The sequence below is a fragment of the Manis pentadactyla genome, chromosome 3 (assembly GCF_030020395.1).
Source record: "Manis pentadactyla isolate mManPen7 chromosome 3, mManPen7.hap1, whole genome shotgun sequence".
In the NCBI taxonomy this organism is placed as follows: Eukaryota; Metazoa; Chordata; class Mammalia; order Pholidota; family Manidae; genus Manis; species Manis pentadactyla.
In genome coordinates, this window is record NC_080021.1 from 74,782,869 (window position 1) to 74,807,439 (window position 24,571).

The 24,571-nt window shown below is 39.1% G+C and overlaps 1 long non-coding RNA gene across 1 annotated transcript; it reads left to right on the forward strand.

Moving 5' to 3' along the window:
- The first annotated feature begins 1,790 nt into the window (after positions 1–1,790).
- Positions 1,791–22,868, forward strand: LOC130682881 (uncharacterized). The gene is made up of 3 exons (XR_008996304.1): positions 1,791–1,869; positions 18,932–19,065; positions 20,798–22,868. It is a non-coding gene; the product is annotated as an uncharacterized LOC130682881 (long non-coding RNA).
- Positions 22,869–24,571: the final 1,703 nt, after the last annotated feature.

Consider the following 24,571-nt stretch of genomic DNA (forward strand, 5'->3'; position numbering starts at 1 on the left):
GTTTTCTCTAGTGGCTATAGTAAGAACCAAGTGCCATGATAAAAATCAACATGACAGAAGATGAGGGTGGACGTGTCCAATCTGATTCCTAGCTAGCAGTCAATGCTCCTGCCTCCCCCAGTCTCCACTGAGAGCAGGAATCAGTTCTTATCCATCTTTGCCTGATGTACAGTAGGAATGCAATGCCTTGCATACAGCAGGTGCTCTGTAACTGTTTATGACATGTTATTGTTGCATTGCTACAGAGCAAAGCATTGTACACACAAGTATTGCTATACAATGGCAGTGATGTGTTTTTGGAAAGCAGGGACCATCTGAGGAGTCTGTGGGGAATCCATCTTGTCCACGTGAGATGAAGCAAGAACATCCATGTAGTCTTTTCTGATCCAGCAGTGATGCCATACCGGCCACAGGGGTCCTCAAACTGTTGGAATAATGTGTGCAAAATAGTTCCATAAGTGAAGGGTGAAAGGCATAACCAAATGAACTGCTCAGAGTTAAGAACAGGATAAAGGAGGGGCCACGTGTCCCAGTGTTTCAGATGTCCTGTGTCCCAGGTGTACAGCCCTCTGGGAAATGGGTCACAGAGACCCCACTGTGGAAGGGAAGGGCCATTGTTAAGAAGTAAAAGTAGAGCTGTGTATGCAGGGCTTCAGTGGCCACATCATGGATGGTCTGGGAGGGAAGATGAGCTGGCGCGGAAGCTGTAGCACATCCGAGAGGGAAGCGGCGCCTGGGCTGAGGCTGGTGTGGTTAAGAAGAAGGAACTCTACATAGACCCACTGCGGACTGCAGGGCAGGAAGGACCCGGCCCCACTGTTGCCGTGGTCAGTGTTCATCCACATGCTTTAAGGGGAGTACTGTAGATAGTGGAGGGGGTTAGCCAGTCTTTGAGGGATGTCTTTTTCATTGTAATGGCTATAAACACATTGACATGCATTATACATAGCAGTCATCACACACACAATTTCACCATGTTATTACTGGCAAAATAGAGGAAGCAATAACCTTGTTGCTACCCATTGATGCATCGTGCAGGGACTGAAGGGACGCCCAGAGCTGCTAGATGGGTGTGTCTGACCTCACGAAGGCTGTAGTAATTGCTGGAAATTGGAGAAACACTATTTATGACGATTCCCCAAGAAACTGGTCCTGGCTTTCCTCAAAAACTTTGCAAGGCCTTGTACAAGTTCTTTCAACACCCAAAGCCTAACTTGGGGAGAAAGGGGCTTGTTTGCTGGTGCATCTGGGCAGGAGAGCAGTTGCTTGGAAAATCGTGAAGGGAGCAATAAACATTTCCTGGCCAGGCAAGCTTGGGCTAGGGCTTCCCAGATGTAAAAGGGAAAAAGAGCCCATAGTATGTACAGTAGTAATATCAGGCTTCTGTAAGTTTTTGAATACCTAATGTGGCACAGGTCTCATAGGAAAAAATTTTCTTTAATCATAAATTGTATCATTGTATGTTTGATCTTTCCATTTACCACAAGGAAGGGAAGAGTTTGCATTTGTTAGAGTAAGTTTATCATTCTAAAGGAATAGGATAATAAATTCAAGAAGGGGCATATTTTTCATTATTTCCTTCCCTAAATAATAAAGGAAAAACTTTGAGAGTACTATTTTGTGTTATTATTTTCCCACACTGAATTTCAGCAATTTCCAAAGTATTTCCTGTTTTTAGTGCGGTAATCCACTTATACCCTCCTGGGGAAAAAGAAAAGAACATTTCTTGGTAAATGCTCTGGATTTATTCCAGCTTGTTTTGTACTAAAAAACATTCTGGAACATAGTTGGTAAAAATGAAGCAGAGATGGTAGTGATGCTGGGGTTCTTGTTCACAGAGTCGAAGAATGAACTTCGTGAACACTCAAGGTAGGAGAGCAAGTCAGAGATTTTTATTTAGAGTCCTTAAAGAAAAAGGACAGAGCTCCTGGCTCACACCAGGAGGGGACAAGAGAGTCCCAGGGTGGTGCGTTGTCTAGGGGTTTTATAGGCAGTTGAGAGACAAAGGGCTAGGGATGTACACCTGTCAAGTGATCTGAAAATGTTTACCTTTGAAGAGACACTAAGTTTCTTATGAGTCTTCCTGGTTACTTAAAAGGATTTTACTGCTCTGATTTCCTCCCAGGATAGCAGCTTCCTGGTATGGGAGCATATCACTCAAGGCTGCCTGCTTTGCTCCCAAGGTGGGCTGAGTTATTGTCTGCTTGTTAAGGAACTTACTTTGTAATTAATTGGGTTTTAAGATGTAATCCTTCCTGTTTTTTACTACATTGTTTTGGGCTTGCTTGCTACGTTGCCCAAGTTGCAAATCATTTGTTTAGGGCTGAGGAAGAAAAGCAGCACCTGGGTAAAGTCAGAAAAACAAGCTGGGCCCCCCAGCAGGGCAAAGCAAATCTCACAATGGATTACCTTGCTTTGTTTTTTTCCAGAGGCCCTCACCCTACTCTGTTCTAAGCCCATGGTCCCTGTCTCAGTAGAAACAAGTTTCTTTAACAAGAGCATATTCCACATGTGAAACATGTGGAAATGCTACTGAGGCAGAAAACCAACAGAGTTATGAGTGTTGAAAATTCTTGAGAATTATTACATGTGTGTGTGTGTGTGTGTGTGTGTGTGTGTGTGTGTGTGTGTGTAGAGAAACAGAGATATCCTTGCTCAATTAAAAAGCATGCATTTTCTTGTGGGACTAGAAAGCAGTATTAATTTCAAGTATTCTCATTTACTGCTAAATAACTTTCTTTCAAGGAGAAGGAAAGTGAGATCAAAGGTTTGTTGATATAGGGACTTACTTCTGATTTAATAAACCACAAATAAACCCATGTCTCAACAGATGCAAATGTGAAATCTTGAAAGTATCCCCAGCACCAGATCCAAATGTATGTGAAAATTAAAAGCAGCGGCTACCTATATATAATATTTACAAACTAACTTTAGAGTTCACTAAAAACGTGGTCGAGTATATAAATGCAAGTAGTAAATCATGACAGGCTGACCCATCATTCCCAGTGGGCATATTATAGAAGAAATCAGAACACAGGTTGGAAATGGTTTGTTCTAAAATGGGGTTATAAATTAAGGGTGGTAGGAGTTGAGAAACAGAGATCGCTGTAGCAGAGGGCAATCAAGAAGGCTTCATGGAGGAAGTGTCACTTGATTTGTATGCAGAAAAGTATGACTTAGGCATGCAGAGACAGGTAGAACTGAGAAAAAGAATCTAGGTAGAAGAGCCAGAATCAGCAAAGCCACAAAGATAGAAGAGCATGGGATGCATAGCCTTCAGGAAAATGAAATCAATTTGGAAAAAGCCAGTGTGTATGAAGGAAATCATTCGTAATAGCTAAAATTGAGTATGAACAATATGCCAAACACCGTTACAAACATTTTACATATAGTCTGCTATTTAATCCTTGCCACAACCCTATGGGGCAGATACTCTTTATCATGATGTTAAAATGAAAAAACTGGAGCATACGGAAATGAAGGGACTTGTTTGAGGTTCTCCAGGTGGGAATGGACAAAGCAGCTGTTCCCACCCTGTAAATCTGAGTTCAGAACCTGCATTTTTAAATGAAGCATAGTATTTTACCCTGAACTGAACTTAGCACCTTCTGGCCTAATGGTGCTTCCTCCTGGGGAAGAGTTTACCTTCTCTGAGTGAACAGCATCCAGCCAGCCAGGGGCTTATGTCCGAAATCAGGTGCCGTCCTGGGCCCCTTCCTCCCCATCACCTCCATGCTACATCAACTGCCAAACCTGGGCTTGTCTAACTCCTGCATAGTTCTCAAGGTCACTGAGAGTGCCCTGTCACCTCCACCTCTGCTATAGTCCAGGGCACCCTGTATGGCACACCTGGGCTGACAGCCTCCTGTGTAGCCCCTCAGCTGCCAGTCATGCTTTGCTCCAAGCATTGGTTCTCAAAGTATTGTCCCAGGACCAAGGCTGCAGCATCTCCTGGAAGCTTGTTAGAAATGCAGATTCTTAGGCTCTTCCCAGATCTACTCTGAGGTGGGATCTAGCAATGGGTGCTCTAGCAAACTCTCCAGAAGATTCTGGCTACACACCAAAATTGTAGAGCTGGTGCCTCAAATCATTTTCCTATATAGCAACTGACACACCTTCTAAGATGCCACTTAAATCAAGCCTTTTCTTCTGATTAATTTTCACACATCTACACTTTGGTGCTATTTCTTTAGAGAAATCTCCTGCACAACTAGTTGGGGTTCCCTGTGCATCTTCCCATGCCCCCACAATCTCCTATCAAAGCGTTGATCACCCTTGCCTGGAATTGGTTACCTGTCTGTCTCCCTTTCATCTGCACACTCTAGACAGGCAGGGATGGAGTTTGCCTTGCTCGTCAGCATATCCCCAGCATGTAGTGTGGAAGTTTCTACAACACTAATAATCATTTGTGAAAGAAAGGGAGGGAGGGAGGGACAGAGGGAGAAAGAAAAGGAGGGGGAAATGACCACCAAGGCTGTATCCTACAAAACCTGAAAGTGAGGGTCAAAGGTGAAAAATTCAGAAGATAATGGAGTATTGTTGAAAGTTTTTGAGCTGGGCCTGTGAGTAGGGGTGGTTGAAATGATCAAACCACAAGCTGAAGATGATTCACCAGGCTGTAGTCAGAGGATGGATCTGGCAGTGTGAGGCCAGGCAGGAGAGCAAAGTCCTCCAAGCAGAAGGCAATGGAGGGTGTGAAATGCAGGCTGGGCCTTATGGAAAAGGGAAGAGAAACAGACCACTGTGAACTTGGCTTCAAGTTAGCTGGCCACAGTGATCCTGAGCTAATGCAACCTGACAAATGCTTGTATTTCAAAATCAAGTGAACAAAAAGATGCTGTTAACAAAAAAAAGAGTAAGTGTGGGAGGTAAACTGAGTTCTGACTGACAGGACGATGATCTTAGGGATGCGTTGCATTCCAGATGACCGTGAGCTATCAACATGGAGACATCCGGTGGAAATGGGAGGGTCTCAGGAGAGAAGGAGGCCTGAAGAGACGAGCTTGGGAGGCAGCTGCAAACTCTCATTCAGAGTTTGAAGCCACAGCAGAGCTTTGCACCTGTGCTACCTGGTGAAGCTGGGAAGGTGGAGGAAAGACCTCTTATTTGGAAGGTGAGAAGGTGGGAAAACTTCTTAAATATCATTATTAACATACATAAAAAGTAAAAAAAAGAAAGCCAGTAAACCTGTCAATTAAAAAAGTAAATAAAGTAAGTAGTCTTCCCTCCCTCAGTGCCACTCGCCATGGTAATTACTTGAAAATATTTGCTGTGTATCCTTCCAACCTTTTCCCTTGCTTATTCATCAATAGCCTAAGGCTGCCCTTGGAATACACTCCCAACCCTAAAATCCATACCCTTCCAATTCATTCTCCAACATTTAACAGATACTAGTGGGGAAATGGATTCTTGAGCTCAGAAGCACAGAAACCCATAATTATGGTTGTATAAAGGGAAACACATAAAACATTAGTGTGCTGAATTTATGGCACAGAAATACCTTATTAAAACACAGGGATTTTAAACCATGCACTCAAATATTCAAATGCCAGCTTTTAATGGAGGAAAAGAATTATTAGTATCATACTAATTAAGCATTTAAATACTTCAGATGACTGATTTGATATGCAATGCTCCTATAAATATTCAAAACAAAAAATAATTACATTGAGGAATCCTAGAAAAGCTTTTATGAATTTAGCCTTTTCCAGTGGAGGTGGAGTTATAAATATCCCCTGAAGATGTTTGAGTCATTAGAATGTTCCCCATCCCCACAATTGGGAGAAGTGGCTCATCAGCTTTTTGGACAGTATAGGCAGAGGCAATAAAGAACATTTTTGATTCATTCAGACAGAGTCTCTAAATCTTCATAGTCACAGACAGCATCAACAGGAATAGTGATCTGCAGAAGAAAAAGAGTACTTACTTGTCCTACCAGTGTGCTGAGCAGCTAACATCTGTCATGGTTTTGTGGTATCTTCTGTCCTGTTGTATCTCCAGACTTCAGTGGCATTATATAGAGTGGATGACCAATACCAGGGAAAGGAAGGAAGGAAAAAAGGGAAGGAGGTAGGAAGAAAGCCAGAGAAAGAAAGGAGAGAAGGAGGGAAGGAGGAAGCCTCCCCATTTGGACCCACTGTGAGAACCAGACCACTTTGGACTACATTCCGGGAGATGAGGTATATTCCCAGGGGTGGCCGCTCACACTCTTGAGGCTTTATTTTAAGGAGGAGGAAGAAAGTAAGTTCTAATTCCCTGGAAGCTTTCCTTCCTGTCCTGCCATCACCAGGGAGCTAAGTTTGGCCTGCACTTTCAAAGAGATCTGCCCAGTAATTATTTTCAAAATCAGTCACCCCACATGTGTTAAGCATCTCATTTTCCACTCCACCCTTAAGAGATTATCACAGTTATAAAGATACCTAAAGTTCTAACACTTTCCTCAGCAAAGCAAAAGATGGATTAAATGTCATGCTTATGCTTATTTTAGGAAGATATGAATGTTCCCATCTTGATTATATTGAAACTAACTTGGTGAAAACTTTCCTCAGTAATCTGAGCACGTTTTATATAAATGTCATTTAAAAAAATCTATGGCCATTTACCAAGCATTTTAAAATATGTTTTCCCAACAGTCATGTGAAAAAACAGGAAATCCCATTTCACAGAAGAGAAAATGGAGGCTCAGAAATATTTAATAACATACTTAAATTTGCCTAGCTGGGAAGAAGAGGACAGATACATGAAGCTAGCTGACTCTTAGGGAAATTCTCTTTCAATTATTAACACTATCTGTAAACCAAGACAAGCAAGCATCTTTTCACTAGATCTCACTTTCCAGTCTCTCAATAGGTTATTATAGAAGATAATAGCTTTCTCGGAATGGATTAAATTCCCACAGGAGAGATTCCCTGACAGGGTTAAAAACCACGCAAACATCAATACCCCTGTTTCGAATCACCTGAACCTATACAAAGTCAACTCTGTGTGTTTCAGAATGCACAGTGGTCAAACTGCTCCATTCTCTTGATTTGTCTTCAAATTAATACTTGTGTCCTTTCCATTGCTAAAGCCTCCCAGTGACCTTCTAGGCTTCTATGCTGATGCTACCTTTAAAGAACTAGAGAAACTGCCTACTGACTGCCTTAGTCAGCAATACAAGGCTGTCCACCATTCCCAGCCCATCCTGGCTTTTAGTTTACTTCAGCGGAACTGAACCATCACACATAAATATCTCAGTCGAGTGCATCTGAATGGTTGACAGGATTTTAGGTGATAGAGAAGTTTCAGATCTTTAGTAGCCACAGATGATGGGAGTTTCAAGATCCTCTTGTCTTCTCCAGCCAGTGGCCTCTGCTTGGAAATGTAGAGAGATAAGCAGATGCTTCTGGAACAGAGGTTAGTTGGTAAGACATTTTATTCAGGATATGTATTTTTGTTGGAGAATAACTCACTTAAAAAAACAGATCACATGTAATGTCATATGGAATTGGGTCAACTCACAGGTTGTGGTGCACTGGACAGAGGGCCAGATTTGAAGTGAAGCCTGGATACAAGCCCAGCTACACCATTTATTCACTGGTCACTGTTGCTGAACTCCTTAGTTTCTCTGATGCAGTAACCTCGTCAGTAAAGTGAGGTATTTTAGTACAGAAACCTTTATGCAATTTGGCTGAATTAATATCCATTTTGAAGGCAAAACTCAATATTAGTGAAATTATCCAGGTGATCTTTCCTCTAAGAATTTCAGATGGGGTTAAAAAAAAAGCCAGCTGAAATTTAATAAACAGTAGCCTCCATCAGTCATTTATTTGGAGTTATAAAAATTGAAGACATGAAGGTAGAATAATAGTAAAATTTCAGTGTATCTTTATAATATGTATTCCTGAGAAGCATATAATTATTACATCATACTGATATTTCTTATTTGTGCAGAATTAACAAAGACCAAATAGCTCTTCATTATAATCCTAAATTTGGGAGATTTTAACTCCTAAAGAACTCTCATGATATTATTGAGTTAATTAAAATTTAGAAAATGTTCAAAAAACCTACTTTTACTATATTTCATATTATAAGACAAAGGAGTCAGTGTTTATGTTATGTGGTAACCATCCCAAAAAACTAAAAGATAATTTAGGTTTAAAGGGCATCTTAACAGTTTGATTATTCTGACTTTAGGGACCAACTTTGGGAAGGCAACATCAAGAAGTGTGGTCAAAGGAGACGAAATATAAATGTCAGTCATAATATTCAAAGACAAGTAATTGGTTAGAAGCAATATTTAAAAGCACACAAAAAAGTGCAATGATCCTTAGAAACAACTTTTTTCAAACATGAGGAAATTTGGTCAAAATGATCAGGAATATGGCAATATGTTCAGAGTGTTAGAATATTTTGAGAAAAAGGAATCTCTGGGCAGAGAATAACTTGATTATTTTACAGAAAAAAGAAAGCCCTCATATACTAATTTTACTTTTTTATATCATCCATTTTGCAATTTGCAATAAACAATATGTAAGCCCTTCTTTTTTATGAATAAACTAACACTGAGCCAACTTTGCAAAACACAAAATAAAACGCAGCCAAATCATTAACCCAATTCATTGTGTTCTTCAGTCATCTGTGGTGTTAGAAACCTAGTTCATCATCTTGTTTAGATCTTATACATTTATAATATGCTTTCAAATCTATTATTTTATTATTTTAAAACTTTGTAAAGTAATCTAAAGAGATTTATGTATGCATTTAAACATATGTGTATATTTAATATTTGCTCATATATAACAATACATAACTATGAAATTAGATAACAAAATAAAAAATGTTAAAATTAGTTGCCTTAAATACAACTGTCAGACTATTGATTTTTAAATCATGTGAATATATATGCATATATACCTAATTGTATTTGCTATCTTAGTAAACAATAATTTCCTTGAGAAACAGACAAAACATTTTTATTATCTCATTTATCTAATTTGTATTTCTCACTAATTATAGTATAAACTCAATTATTTATATTAATTACCACCTTTAACCAAAGTAATCAACTTTTGGTTTTCTGGGCTGAAGAGAAAACTAGGAGATGAAACACCACAAAACATCTACCTAAATTTTTTCCACAAGTACATGTTTTATACCATTTTAATAAATTTGAGATATTTACATTCATTCATATTGTATTATTCAAAGACATTTAAGTGTCCTGTTAATTTGTAGCATTCTGTATATAAAGATTAGGAACAAATGAAATCCAAAATAATGTTTCTTGAGCAATAATTGTCCTTCTTATTCTTAATTAGAAATGGTTGAGGTATACACCTATTATTTACTAGTTAGCTTAATTTAGTATTTGTTTAGGTCTTACAGTTAACTGTAGACACAGATATTACAAAATTTACCAATACATTAAGCCCTTATGATTTCACAAGATTCCTAAGATTACAGCTCTAAAAGATATTCAAAATTAAAATTTAATTAGACTAAGCACAGTTTTATATTTTTAACATTAAATAATTTGTGGTTATAATAATAACTTATTGGGCCATAGAGCCAATGCAATTTTTTTTAACTTTCAATCATGAGAAATTATACGCAAATCTTATATTACCTAAAATATTAAGCTAACATCTTTTATGTGGTAATAAGATCAGAGAAAAACATGTAAAGTTTTTGTAAGCTAAGATTAAATAACTTTTGTTTGATAGAAGAGCCCTCTTTTTTAATAATATACATGAACCCCTGTAATGTATATCAAAAATTTGTGTTCCTTTTATCTCCAAAATTTTCTGAAAAAAATTAAAAATGGTGAGGACAGAAAAGAAGACAGTAGAGTCAGCTGGCTTCAAATATGAAATCATCACTGTAGAAAGTTGATGACTTTCAAGGAGAGGAAAGACGCAGATGCAAGAAAGACCATTCTCTCTCATTTACACACACACACACACATACACACAAGTATACACGCAAACACTCAGACACAGGCACAATAAATAAAAAAGATTTTAAATGAAGTGATCTCTCCTTTAGATAGATAAGGCAGACGATCCTCTCCTGAGGGTATCTTCTTTTTTTGTTCTAATGTATGTCTCAAATTGACAACCATGATTATGTCAAAAGTTTCTCCAAGTGGTTGTAGCACTTTCCTTTGAACCGTGGTGGAATTATGCCAGTTAGAGTGGTATGCACATAACTGAAAGCTTTGAGGGAGCAAGTGCTTGTTGCAGTGGGCCAAGTACACTGAGGATATCCCATGACAGCTGTAATAGTCAGTAGGAATGGTTGGGTCTTTGTGCAACTTCCTACTTTGGAGTGTGCCCACAGACATGTCATCATTAATCGGAGGCCCAAGGAAACTCTCAACAATGGACAGAAGAAACTAAAGAAAACATTTCTCAAGGATACCAAGATGGAGGAAAGTTCTTTCAAGTTTGTGAAAAGGTGGCCCAAGCCCAAATTTGTACAAAGAACATCAACCTGATGAGACTCACCCATCAACCCTGGGTGTGGTCTGGAGGATGGACTCCCAGAGTCTATGCCTGCCTCTCCCCCTAGACTTCCTCTTGTGGACTCACAGGAGACAGTGAGGGCAGATGGTGAGACACAATGGATGTGTTAGTATCAAGGCAGTTTTTCACCATGGGTAATAATTCTCTCATTTAATCACTTAATGAAAGAATTCTTAAAGTGATTCCTCATTCCTAGGAGACAAAATAAACGTATTTGAAAATAAATGCAGCAAATAAGACATCAAGAGTTCAGATATAATCCAGGTCCCAACAGTTCTCACAGTTGAAGAGATTCCTGAGTGGGAGCCTCAGGGGCCTTCAGGGGAGTGCCTACTCCTGAGTCATGCGTCTTGGGCCTCAACGGAAGGGGCATCTTTAGTAGATCTCAGTGGAACTTCCAGGATTGTTGACTATTAACACCCCCAAATACCACCAGCAAAACCTATTGCTCAAAGAAAGACAAGTTTATTAAACTTACTACTACAAGGAAGAATGTTACCTAAACAGAGTCTTAGAAGGGACTCAAAAGGGAGAAGCCAGGGAAGGATATTAAAGCATTTGAAGGGCTGGGCTGGCCTGGGTAATTTTCTGCAAAGCAATAGACTGGTTGGGATTGGGCACAGTTAACAACATAGTATTTTTGAATGGGTGGGCATAGTAAGGCCAGGGTCTTAAAATTCCTTTTGATGAATAAATTGTTAGTCTTGATAAATAAGCAATTTTAATTGGTTCACAGTCTTATCTTCCAGGAGCAATAATTTCCTGGAGCAAGTAGCTAAGTTATATTTCTGGTCTCAATATTGTCTAGTATGCTCCCTTCCAGAATTGCTTAATACAGGGACAAAAATTCTTGTCGCTTTTGGTTTTCATAATATACAACATAATAGAGGTTACATGTATGGGCTCTGGAATTGTCTTGCCTATTTTTAAGTCCCAGCTCCTTAGCTAATGAGCTGCATAATCGAAGCCACTGAGTATCTTTCCTGGTCTCAGTTTTCTTAGCTGCTTCATTACAGCTTACATTTCTTGACCTGTTCTTACTGTGTTCCAGACACTGTTTTAAGTATTTTATTTAATTCTTTACAGCAGCCTAATGGGAAAGACAGAGTTGAGCACTTCTAACAGATGAGGAAACGAAAACAGGGAGATTCAATTACTTTCTGGTCCTGTCACATTGAGAACGTGGGGGGATCTGTGGTTTGACCATGCCTGACTTCAGAGACATCACAGTTCGTTGCTATGCTTTACTGCCTCCTACAGGCTCATTGGTAGGACTGAATGAGAGAATCAAGGTAAAACACTCGGTCTCTGACATGATAAATGATCGCTAAACGTGAGCTGCTACTATTAAACTACTAAATGAAAACCACTAAAATTAAACCTCAATGAAAGTGCAGAGTGAAGAAGAAGAAAAAAGGATGTAGTCATTGCTCTGTCCCTGATTTTGAAGTTTATTTCTGAAGGTACAAAATGTACAAGTCATGGCTATTTTGTAAAAGGAGAAAAAAACTTTCCCTATAAGATAAAAACTGGTAGCACACAATACAGAACAGTTCTTCTTATTGCACTGAATGACTAGATTTGCAGAAATATGATGTCTTGCATTTCTGTGCCCCACCCTGCTGCATCCACCTGAAAGATAGGAAAGTGTTAGTCTCATCTGGGTTGGAATAGAGGATAGCACTTCTTTGTGGGATATATCACTATTTTCTCTCCATCTTTAATATTTAGTTCTGAACTACCTCCCCTGGGCAGTCTGAAAAAGCCACTGGCTAGAAGAATGAGTAAATGCCTTATTCTGTCAAGGCAACTCCACCCGAGGCCACAAAAGTCTCAGGGAGCAAGAAGACAAAAAATCCTATAGAGGATGTCTGTGCTTTCTTCATAGAGCAATGTGATAGTGATAATAACAATCGCATGTTGAATGCTTGCTATATAAAGCATCCACTGGTGTGCTCTGTATCTGTTAACTCACTTAACATCCACACAGCCCTTTGAAATAGATACTATTAGTGCACTGACTGTAAAGATGCATAAACTGAGGCACAGTGTGGTTAAGTACTTGCCCTGAGTCACTCAGTTTAGTAAGTGGCAGGTACAGAAATTGTACTTGGACAGGTTGGTTCCACAGTGTGTGTTCCTAACACCTGTGGACCACTGCTGCGGGAACCTGGTACATTCCAGCCACCTTCCAGCTGCTATGGCTCTCTGCTCTACTTCTGCAGAAACTGAGTTCCTGCCAGCCTTGTCCTGCATCAGCCAAAAGAGCAAGGAGTCTGATTCTGTTTGTTCTAAAACCATGGCAAGCCATGGTCTTCTAAAGAGGAATCTATAGTGGGAAGTAACAAATATTTCACACAGATGCCAGTAGAAAGAAAAAGCTATATTCACCATTATAATTATGCTTGGTGATGTTTCTTAAATGGCATATACTCAACTAAATATAGAGGGTTGCTGCCTGCTATGAGGAAAGAGCAGGGATCAAGGCAGATTTAAAGCAATGTGGGAAAAATTAAAAGGTGAAACTTTGACCTCATGGAGGTAAAGATAAATCTGAAAGAGTAAGGGCAGCCACAGAGAGTTGGCACATGGTCAGCAGGCGCTGACTGACTGCTGTGGGTACCATTAAACAAGTGCTCTTACACAGCATTTCATCATCGAATGACCTAATTGTCTCCCTGAAAAAAACAAAGAGTGCCCGTCTCTTACAGGGTGACAGATGCATTCCAGGCGGAGCATGGAGCAGGCTGGACTGTGATGGGCAAGAATAAAAGTCCCAGAGGTCAGAGGAAGCCATGCAGGATCTGGGCAGGGCAAGCTTGTAGGAATATGGCATAATGATGAGAAGGAATGCTCTTTGTTGCTGCCTTTTTTGAAGAGATACGTGGATAAGCCTCCTTGGAGTTCACCCTACCCAAGGGCCTGAGTGGTAGGTGGGACCCAGGCTTCCAGGCGGGAGGGCGGCTGCTCTGCACAGGGAAAGGAGAGAAGCTTGCCTTTGGTATAATCCAGAGGGAGAGCTGGGGGAAGAGGCAGAAGGGGACCCTAGTGGCAAAAGCCAGGAGGCTTTATGGGAGATCATCGATGAGTGGTTAACGGGGACTGTCAGGTCATCCCTGCACAGCAAGCAATGCAACACTCTCCTCCGTCTGGCTGAGCAGTCCTCGCAAAAGGTTGGATGCTCGCTAGCAATCACTCTCAATGCTCTAGTCACATGCCTGTGCCCCATGGATCACAGACAGCTCTGTGATGGACTCAGACAGCATGCAGCCTGGAAGTGCAGGGAAATTCATGCCATAAGGAACCAGAGATGACTATCCTGTTGTGAACAATTCTTGGAGGTGCTCTGGCATTTCGCAGAAGTCCTGCCAGCATGGAGCCTTGCTGTCTGCAGCAGAGACTTTGATAACACACCGTTTGATTTTCCTCCTTTTGTCACTCGCATTCCTACTCCCTTATCCTGCTTCCTGAGATCACCTCCCAAATGAGCTTCCTGCACTAAAGTTTTGTCTCACTTTGCTTTGGGGAAAACCTAAAACTGGGGTAGTCTCTGCTGTTTATGTGAATGGAATGTGAATACATCAGGAGCAGGGCACCATGTCCAGAGTTCAGCCTGACAAAGTGCCAACTAGAAAGTGCCCACCTGGGTGCAGAATCTTATGGAAAAGAAGAGCAGTATCTGAGTGACTCTGGGACTTGCTGTCAGACATTCATGTTCTTGCCACCTTGACCTCCTTTCTTTCATTCTCTTTCTCTTTGTAACAGGGTATCTGGCTGCCTCTTCCCCTGAGTCCTGCCAGTAATAATACTGACTGCACAAACAGTCCACTTAAAAGATGAGCAGAGGGATTGAAGAGATGTTTCACATGCCAATTGCCAATAAGCTCATTAAAAATCTCAACTTCATTAGTCATTGGGAAAATGGAAATCAATGCCCAAGGAGAAACCATTATACACTCACTAGAGTGGCTAAAATTAAAAAGAGGGAAGGCATCAAATTCTGATCTGGATATGCAGCAACTCTTGGTAGGAATATTAATGGTACAACCACTTCAGAAAACAGTTTGACAGTTTTATACAAAACTAAACAAATACTTACAGTCCAGGAATTCCACTCAAGAAGTCTTCCCCAAGAGAAATAAAAGCATATGACCAAAAAAAGATCTGTATAAGAATGTTGATAACACCTTTATTCTGTAGTTAATGATACATATAATGAAGTACTTAGTGATAAATGTACTCATGTCTGCAACTTACTATGAAGTGCATTAAAAAACAGTTTAATGGGTGAATAGACCTACATTAGGAAGTGTGGGAAAATGTGAATTGTAGGGTCTAGAACTTGGTACACTGTTCTTCCATCTTTTCAGTAGATTTGAAACTTTTCGTAATGTAATGCTTAAAAACTCAGGAATGACAGCCAAAAATGAATAGCTCCTTTTATTGAGAAATTACTTTGTGCCATGCTCTCTCATCCCTCTCATACCTTATTTTACTATATAAATTTTTTTAATTTACATGATAAAAACTATAATCAACAAAGCCAAAAGACAATTGTCAAACATGGAAAAATGATATCACAGATAAAGAGCTAATGTCCCTAATATATAAAGAACTCTTAAAGTTGAAGGACACAGTCCAGAAATCTGATAGAAAGATGGGTAAAGACATAAAGTTTGGCTTCATCTACTTTTTCATTCTTATTACTTTCAATGTCCTTCTTGCACAAAATGACTCAACCACTATTAGCCATACCCAAAATATGTCACCCACCTTTTCTCCTCTGTACCCGCTGCCTATAATAATGTTCTTTCTGTTGACCATTTTACAAAGTTCTAGTCTCTCAGCAGCTTCATTTGTTCTTTCAGGAAGCATTTGTTGAGTGCTTATTATATGCCAGCAGAAATGCAAAGATAAATGTGTCATGGACTATCCCATCAAGATACTCATTGCCTAGTATAGCAGTCCTTGAACATTTTGCCTGTGCAAGTCACAAGATGCACACCATAGGTACGTTATTGCCTATCCACGGGTTCCAACATCTTATTTTTTAATCTTTTCAAAACCCTAGGGGTGGGTATTATTCACCTCAAATTCTCAGGAGGAAAATCTAACACCCCAAGAGGTTAAATTAACTTTTCCAAGATCAAATGGCAGAATATAAAATGATGCAACTACTTTGGAAACACATTGGCAGTTTTACATGTACTTATACAAATATTTGTGTGCAGCAATTCCCTCTAGAAATCTTTCTTAAGAGAAATGAAAATATAAGTCCACTGAAGACTTGTATACAAGAATACTTGCATCAGCTTTATAATAGGGGATTCAAATCCAGGTCTTTCTCAAGTTTATGCTCTTAATTTTCATGACACCCTGGCTTTTTTAAAAATGGGGGCACATTTTCTGCCCTCAAGGAGCTCTTGTTTCAACCAGGTGCAGATCTACAAAAGAATGTGTGTCCCTCTGCTTTTCTTGGTTCTGCATGTCTCTCTCGATCATGACTCTCAGGTGGTGCTAGGACATGAGGCTGAAGGCCAGGAGTCAGCCAGGAAGATAGGCGCTGTCCAAGAACCAGGAAAGTCAGAAGGGCAGACTTGCAGCACATATCCCAGGAAGCTGGGTAAAGGTTGGCAGCAGGTTCCTGGTAGTGCCCTAGTCAGAAGGACCATGAGTCCACACACAGTGGCCAGCAGAGATTTATGCACCCTGAGACCAGTAGCAAATCATTCCAAGAGGATATTTGGTCCCAGACCAATTCAAAGTCTAAGGCAAAAAGTTGGGCTGGAAAAAGAAATGGATTTAAAACCACAGGGCCTTTTTGTTGTTATTGCCGTTCTTTAATAGACTTTATTTTTTAGAGCAGTTTTAGGCTCATACCAAATTAAGCAAGAGGTAGAGTTCCCATATGCCTCCACCCCCAAAAAATGTACAGCTTCTCACACTTGATACCACCAGAGGGGTATGTTTGTTACAATTGATGAACTGACATTGATAGACACACCCAAAGCCCATTGTATACATTAGGGTTCACTCTTGGTGTTGTAAATTCAGTTGGTTTTGACAAATGTATAATGGCATGTATCCACTATTCTGGTATCATACAGAGTAGTTTCACTGCCCTAAAGTTCCCTGTGCTCCACCTATTCATCCCCTTCACCCCTAACTCCTGGTAAACATTGATCTTTTTACTGTGCCCATAGTTTTGCCTTTTCTAGATGGTCATACTGTCAAAATCATACAATATATAGCCTTTTCAGATTGGCTGCTTTCAATTAGTAATATGTATTTAAAGTTCCTCCATGCCTTGTCATAGCTTGATAGATCATTTATTTTTAGTACTAAATAATATTCTATTACCTAGATGTATCACAGTTTACTTAGCCATTCACCTATAGAAGGACATTCTGATTGTTTCCAAATTTTGGCAATTATGAATAATATTTCTATACACATCAAGTGCAGATTTTGGGAGACATAAATTTTCAACTCATTTGGCTAAATATCAAGGAGAAATATGACTGGATAATATAGTAAGAATATAGTTTTATAAAAAAGAAAACAAAAAAGAATATATTTAGTTTTATAAGAAATTGTCGAACTGTCTTCCAATGTAGGTGCCCCATTTTGCATCCCCACCATCAACAAATGAAAGTTCTTTTGCCTCCACATTCTCACTAGCATTTGGTGGTGTCAGTGTTCTAGGTTTTGGCTATTTTAATTGGTGTGCAGTGGATCTCGTTGTTTTGGTTTGCATTTCCCTGATGACATATAAGGTGGAAAATCTTCTAATATCCTTGTTATCTGTATATCTTCTGTGGTGAGGTGTCTGTTCAGGTCGTCAGCCCATTTTTTAATCAGGTTGCTTATTTTCTTATTGTTGAGTATTAAGAGTTCTCTGTATATTTTGGATAACAATCCTTTATCAGATACATATTTATAAATATTCTCTCCCTCTCTATCTGTGGCTTGTCTTTTCATTCTTTTGACAGTGTCTTTTGCAGAGCAGAAGTTTTTAATTTTAACAAGTTCAACTTATCAATTATTTATTTCATAGATCATGCCTTTGATGTTGCATCTGAAAAGTCATCATTATACCCAAGATTTTCTCCATAGGACTGAGTGAGGGATATCAGAATATGCCACCCCATTACATGCCTCTTTGGCATGAGTACTACTCTGAGCTAAAATCCTTTTAGTACTAGCAGAGAAAAGCTTTAAAAACAAAGAACAAGTTTCCTTTTGTAATGGAAATTAACATTTATAAAAGGAGATTTCCATTTATAGAGAGGTCTCCATCTCCACCAGGAAGAGGGAGAGTATTAGCATTCCTATCACCAGAGAAAGCTGTGACTTAAATCTGCATAACAATTCCTACTAAACAACCCTGTTTACCATACTGTTCCTATCATCTTCCCATCTCATAACATACCTCCCTAACCCAGAGATCAAAGTCTCTCTTCCTTGGTTTTAGCTAAAGCGACCTATAAACCCAAGTTCTAACCATCCCTTGAGTCACTCATCTCTGGGTACTGGCAGGTGTAAGCACCATGCTCAGGCTAATAAACTTCTGTTTGTTTCTTTCCTGTTAGTCTGCCTCTGGCCAGTCTCATTTAAAGGGCCCTAGATAGAAAACCTAAGAAGAGTAGAAGAAAAAAATTTTTCCTCCCATACAGGAACTAGTTTTGAAGGCCATTTTTTCAGTGTACCCAATGACCAAAATTAGTTTTTCAACCTCAAGGAAACTCTCCATTTTAAAATGGATGAAATAATAATTTATGCAGATGTGGTTTTTAGTGAGGTGAGGAATATGAGGAGTCTCTGCACATAAAAAATTAATAACATTAATATTTAAGGGTTTTAAAGACATCAAGAATATCATGATGGAGCCATGTAAAGAGCAGGAACCAATGCTAAGGAAACTACACACCATAACCCTTTCCCCTGTAAGGGAACACAGTACGCCACCCCAAAATATGCCTCTTTGGCATACTGATTATTTAGAGCTGGTTATCTTTAGGAAACTGCAGACACAGGAGAAACTCTGAAAACCTGAGTAAAGGATACCCTTTTGTAAGAGATATTTGTAAGGGAAATACGCATATGTAAGGGTGTCTTCCTTTCTATACAGAAAAGGGGGCTAACTGTATCTCCAGAAAGTCTTATCAATGGAGAGAGCAACCACTAAGATCTGCATAACAACCATACCTTGTTTACTGTGTTTTTCCTGGTGACATCCCATAACTGACTCCCCACCCCAAAATCTTCTTTAGTCTTTAGTTGAAGATGGTAGTTAAAATGGTGTCATGGGTCATTTCAGAGAAGTACTCAGTTTTCCTGGGTCTCTTCCGTAAGTAGAGGAGGTATACGTATTATTAAACTTTTGTTTGTTTTTCTCTCATTAATCTGTCATTTTATTCCAGGGAAATCTCAATCAAGATCCCAGAAGGGTAGAGGGAAAATTATTTTTCCTCCCCCACATACTTCACACTGTTGTCTGCATAGCCTGAGAAAATTCAAGCTGAAGCTAATTTACCACTTGCAAACAGGTACCCATGTCCTTGCCAGATTTAAAGACTCGGGCAAATAAAGTAATCCCTCTTGCCCCAGTTTCTTTGTCTATAATGGGAATAATGATACTTCTAGTGCTGGAATTGTTGTAAATATTGTCAAATCACAAAACTAAAACAGTTAATAATGAGTTTGATGTCCTTTATCCAAGGGAAAATGAAAACAATACATGAACTGGGGAAGTACCCACCTTCACAACAGTGGGCTCCCTGATGGAGGGATTTTGGACAGGAGCATTAGAAGAGGCAACTTGGAGGCAGGGCACAGTTGGCTAGGAGGCGCAAGGCTAAGGGTTCCTTACAAGGCTGACAGGCCCTATTTTTAAGGGTACGGTAGGCTGGTGAAAGCTGAGTGGGAGGACTGTCCTTGGTGTGTATGTTAGGTTGCCTTGACAGGCGTTTCCCGTAAGTGTGGGATGACTTAGGTTTAGATTTATGACATGGGCCTAGCCACTGGGGTGGCCTCCGTTTGTGGGTCCTGATATAGGAATTCATTTTATCTGTATTAAACGACTTAATATGTAGAAAAGGTTCTGGCACATAAGGGGTCATCAAAGTTTCAGATATTATTGGTGGTGGTGGTAATAAACTTGCTGTTAGCCAGTTGCAGACGCTGTCTGAGCTCTAAGAACTTGGAAGCTTCTAGTTAACTTCTCCTGCCACTTTCTTTCTGTCAGCCTCTGTGGCTTTGTGTGTCTGCTTCAACTAGTCATAATATGGAGCTTGTGTGTGTGTGTGTTAATTTGCACCTGATTTATTGCATAAATAATTTATTGCACAAATAATTTATTTTCCCAGTTTCTGCAATGACTTATTATTCTTTTACATTTCTCTGCCCAATCATATGCACTTCCCTTTCCTCATCCTCACTTCTCCACCATTGCCAAAGTCAAACAAACCAAACTTAGCTTAAATGGTCTCTTGTTGTGACTAACCTGTGCTGAATCAATAGCCTTCAATAGAACAAAAACTTTCCTATCTCCTCTGACATTTCCCTTTGTTTTTTGCCTATATTCATTGCATCGCTAAGAAAACCACCTCATTTAAGATTAAATTTACTTCCAGAGATACTCAAAACAGCTAAGTCTGACAACATCAATTTGGCATTTCTAAGCATGAAAATAAAATAAAAACAGTATCACCCACCATGTAGCAGCTAAGCAGTCTTTAACTAAAGAAGACACAGATATCACAGGCAATATAGAACTGTTCCATGTGCAGGTTTGAAACCCAGGTCTGCCACTTCTAGCTGCATTACACTGAACAGGTCACTTCACCTCTCTGAGCCTCAGTTACCTTAGCCATAAAATAAGGATAATGTTATATACCTCTCAGTGCTGTTGTAAAGGTTAAATAAAATAATCACCTTCAAATGCTTTCAATACAGGTTGGTCTTATGAAATACTAACAAATATTTTAAGTCAAGTGGTTTTAACTTTGAATTGTCACATTTCTGCACATCTGACTGGTGGACAGTATCAAAACTTTTCTTACAATCTTTAGTTCACTAGCTATGTGTTCAATATATGCAGTTTTGTTCTAAACTATTTCATGTGGCTCATAGCCACCGTCCGTCTTGTTTGTGTGTATGACTCATTTGAGCTGGGAACTGGTGTGTCCCTGAACTGTGACAAGGAGTTTGAGCCCTATTAGCTACACATGACCAAGAAGAGATCAAAGTAACCTTTATTCTTTCTGAAATTTGATACAAACTGACAGACCGTAGCCACAACTGCTGCCTCCTGTGTCAGTTCCAGGGAGCCACACCTCCTGGCCTCCCCTGACCTCCACCATTCCTCAGGGCCCCGAAGGAAATCTACTGCCCAGCTCACTCCACTTTTCTCCTCTGCTTTACTCTCCAGGATCCACTAAATAAAAAGTGTCGAACTTTCAGTTTCCTTTCAAAACATTGTATGGTTCTTGTTTATTTTTCTTCAAAAAGCTAGCAAGCTAAAGGCAGTATAGCACAGAGAAGACAAGTAGTGACTCTATAGCGTCTTACTACGCTGATGGACAGTGACTGTAATGGGGTTGGGGGGGAACTTGATAATATGGGTGAATGTTGAAACCACAATGTTGCTCATGTGAAACCTTCATAAGATTGTATATCAATGATATCTTAATTAAAAAATAAAATAAAGCAAGAAGCTACATGTGACCCCTGCCTCTGAAGCAGCTGATGATTATTAGGATTGCTGCACAGTCCTGGTTCAGACATGTAATTCTAGAAAGGGTCTTAGCTCGGGATGACTCTGGATTTGGTTGGGATGAGGGGACTCCTAAAATGCATCTAATTATTCCAATCTTGGGTGGCTACTCCACTGATCAGGTGGAGAAAAACTTTCAGTTTAGTCCTGGATAACCTTTTCATGATTGTTTGAGCTTGAACAGATCTTATATGAAAACCAGTAGTGGGGATAGGACCTGCTTCCATCTAGTAATGTTTGTAAAAGCCCTTTGAGGACTAACAAGAAAGATGTCTTTTTTTCAAAATCCAGAATCCTAACAACTATTAGATAAAAAAGTGAATCTTGACTGTCTCCTAATCTGCTTTAAAATTCACATTCCCAATGTTCCATCTAGCATTTCCAGTTTAATGCTGAATTAACTTGGAATTAAGCATGACTGATGTTTTTCTGTAGAGAAATTGGGCATCCTACCTGAAAATTTCTAACAGCCAGATTATTCTGTAGTATTATTATAAGAATAATTAGAGTTGCCAGATGTAGCAATAAAAATACAGAGTTCCTATATTCTGAAATTCAAGTTTAACGAGGCATCCTATCTTTAGCCAGTAACCTTAAATGACAGAAAGACTGAAAAAAACAGAGAAAAAATTAAAAATTAAAATGTTGACAGCTACATAAAACAAAGGCAGGGCAGGCACTGGTATTAGATTCTTTGAGATCAGTGCAGGCACAGACATACTGGACCCTGATTCTACTAATCAAAGATATCCAAATAGAACCAGAGAAATTGGTTTTACTATAGACAACAAATAAAGGTTTAACGTCTATAATTAACATAAAGCACTTAAATTACAAGGAAATACCAATGACCTACTAGAAAAATTGGAAAAGGCTATGAAATAAAGTTCATAGAAAACCAAGTCCAAATGACTAAGAAACACAAAGTAAATAGGAAGATGCATAAAAGTAATTGAGATGTTGTCATATCCATGAGGATGATACTCTCAAATGCCCAACTTGAAAAGTGACAGCATTTTTTTCCATCTAAAATGGACCACTGTTTTACACTATACATAGAAATTAGCTAAAAATGGATTATGGACTTGAATATAAGATCTGAAACCATAAAATTCCCAGAAGAAAACCTAGGCAGTAAGCTTTGACATCAGTCTTGGTGATGATTTTTTGGATCTGACTCCAAAAACAAAGGCAACAAAATCAAAAACAAACAAGTGGGACTACATCAAGCTAAAAACTCTGGACAGAAAAGGCAATCATCAATAAGATGAAAAGGCAATCTATTTCCTATGAAAAGGAATGGGAGAATACATTTTTAAGTCATATACCTGTTAAGAGGTTAATATCCAAAATATATCAAGAATTTATACAACTCAATAGCAAAAAAAAAAATCCAATGAAAAAACAGGCAGAAGATATGAATAGATATATTTCTGAAGAAGATATGCAAATGCCCAACAGGTATGTGAAAAGATGTTCAACATCACTAATCATCAGGGAAATGCAAGTCAAAACCGCAGCGAGATATTACCTCCTACCTATTAGAATGTCTATCATCAAAAACCGAGAAATAAAAAGTGTGGCGAGGATGAGGAGAAAAGGGAAGCCTTGTGCACTATTGGTGAAATATAAATTGGAGCAACCACTATGGAAACAGTATGGAGTTTCCTCAAAAATTAAAAATATAACTACCATATGATCCAGTGATTCCACTTCTGGGTACTTACCCAAAGAAAAAGAAAACACTAAGTTGAAAAGATATCTGCACCCCCATGATCATTGCAGCATCATTTACAATAGCCAAGATATGGAAACAACCTAAGTCTCCATCAGTGAATGAATGGATAAAAAAAATCATATATATATGTATATATATAATTAACATACACACAATAGAATACTATTCAGCTATAAGAAAGAGTGAAATCTTACCATTTGTTACAACATGGATGGAACTTAAGGATATTATACTAAGTAAAATAAGTCAGACAGAAAATGACAGACAGCTACTATGTGATTTCACTTACATGTGAAATCTTTAAACACTCCCCCCCCACACACACACATACAAACATACAAACCAAACTTACAGACACAGAGAATGGACTTGTAGTTGCCAGTGGTAAGTGATGACATGTAGGTAAAATGGGTGAAGGGGCCAAAGTATATAAACTTCCAGTTATAAAATAGATAAGTAATGGGTATGTAATGAACAGCATGGTGACTATAGTTAATAATACTATTTGGAAAAAAGTACTTTAAAATTGCATATTTGAAAATTGCTAAGGGAATAAATCTTAAAAATGCTCATCACAAGAAAAGAAAAAAATTTTTGTAGCTATGTATGATGACAGATGTTAACTAGACTTATGGTGATCATTTCTCAATATACACAAATATCAAATCAGTATGTTGTACACTTGAAACTAATACTCTGTTTGTCAATTATACCTCAATAAACAATGAGTAAAATAAAATGATTGACAATAAAAATAAATAAAATGGCTGTCAGTGGGATGTAAACTGATACGCACCTTGAGAATGTTTGTGTCAAGGATTATTTAAGAATAAAGAGAGATATCTTGTTTCAGCCCTAACTGATATTTTGCAATTCATTTCTGACACCAACCAGTGGAAGTTAGCACAGACTCCACAACTGAAAGTCTGGGTCCTCCACACCAACCACAATTTCAAAGGATTCCCAAGCTACCACACTTCAAGTCAATTGGCTACAAATTTGGAGGTTCCCCACAAACTCTCAGTTTCACAGAATTCAAGAAAGTGTTATGATTACAATCTTATTATAAAGGACACAACTCAGAAACAGACAAATAATGAGGCACATAGAGCAAGGTCTGGGAGGGTCCCAAAGACAGAGCTTCAGGGCCCTCTCCTTGAGGAATAAAGGCACATCGCCCACCAGCGCATCTATGTATTCACCAGCCAAGAAGTTCCACTGAGCTTCAGTGTTTGGAGTTGTTATGGGGTTTCATTAAGTAGGTGCAGGTGATTAAATCATTGGCCACCCTGTACTTAGCCCCAAAGGTCAGAGTGCTTAATCTTTCTGGTGACCAACCGCTGCCCTGAAGATCTAGGGGCCAACCAAGAGTCACCGCCTTAGCAGAAACTCAGGTGTGGTCCAAGGAGCCCATGAGTACCAAAGACACTTTACTACTTGAGAAATCCCACAGATTTTAGAAGTTCCAAGCCAGAAACCAGGGACATAGAAAGACTAGACAAATTGTATATTATTATTCAACAAAGGGTGAGGGAGGAGAGAAGAAAG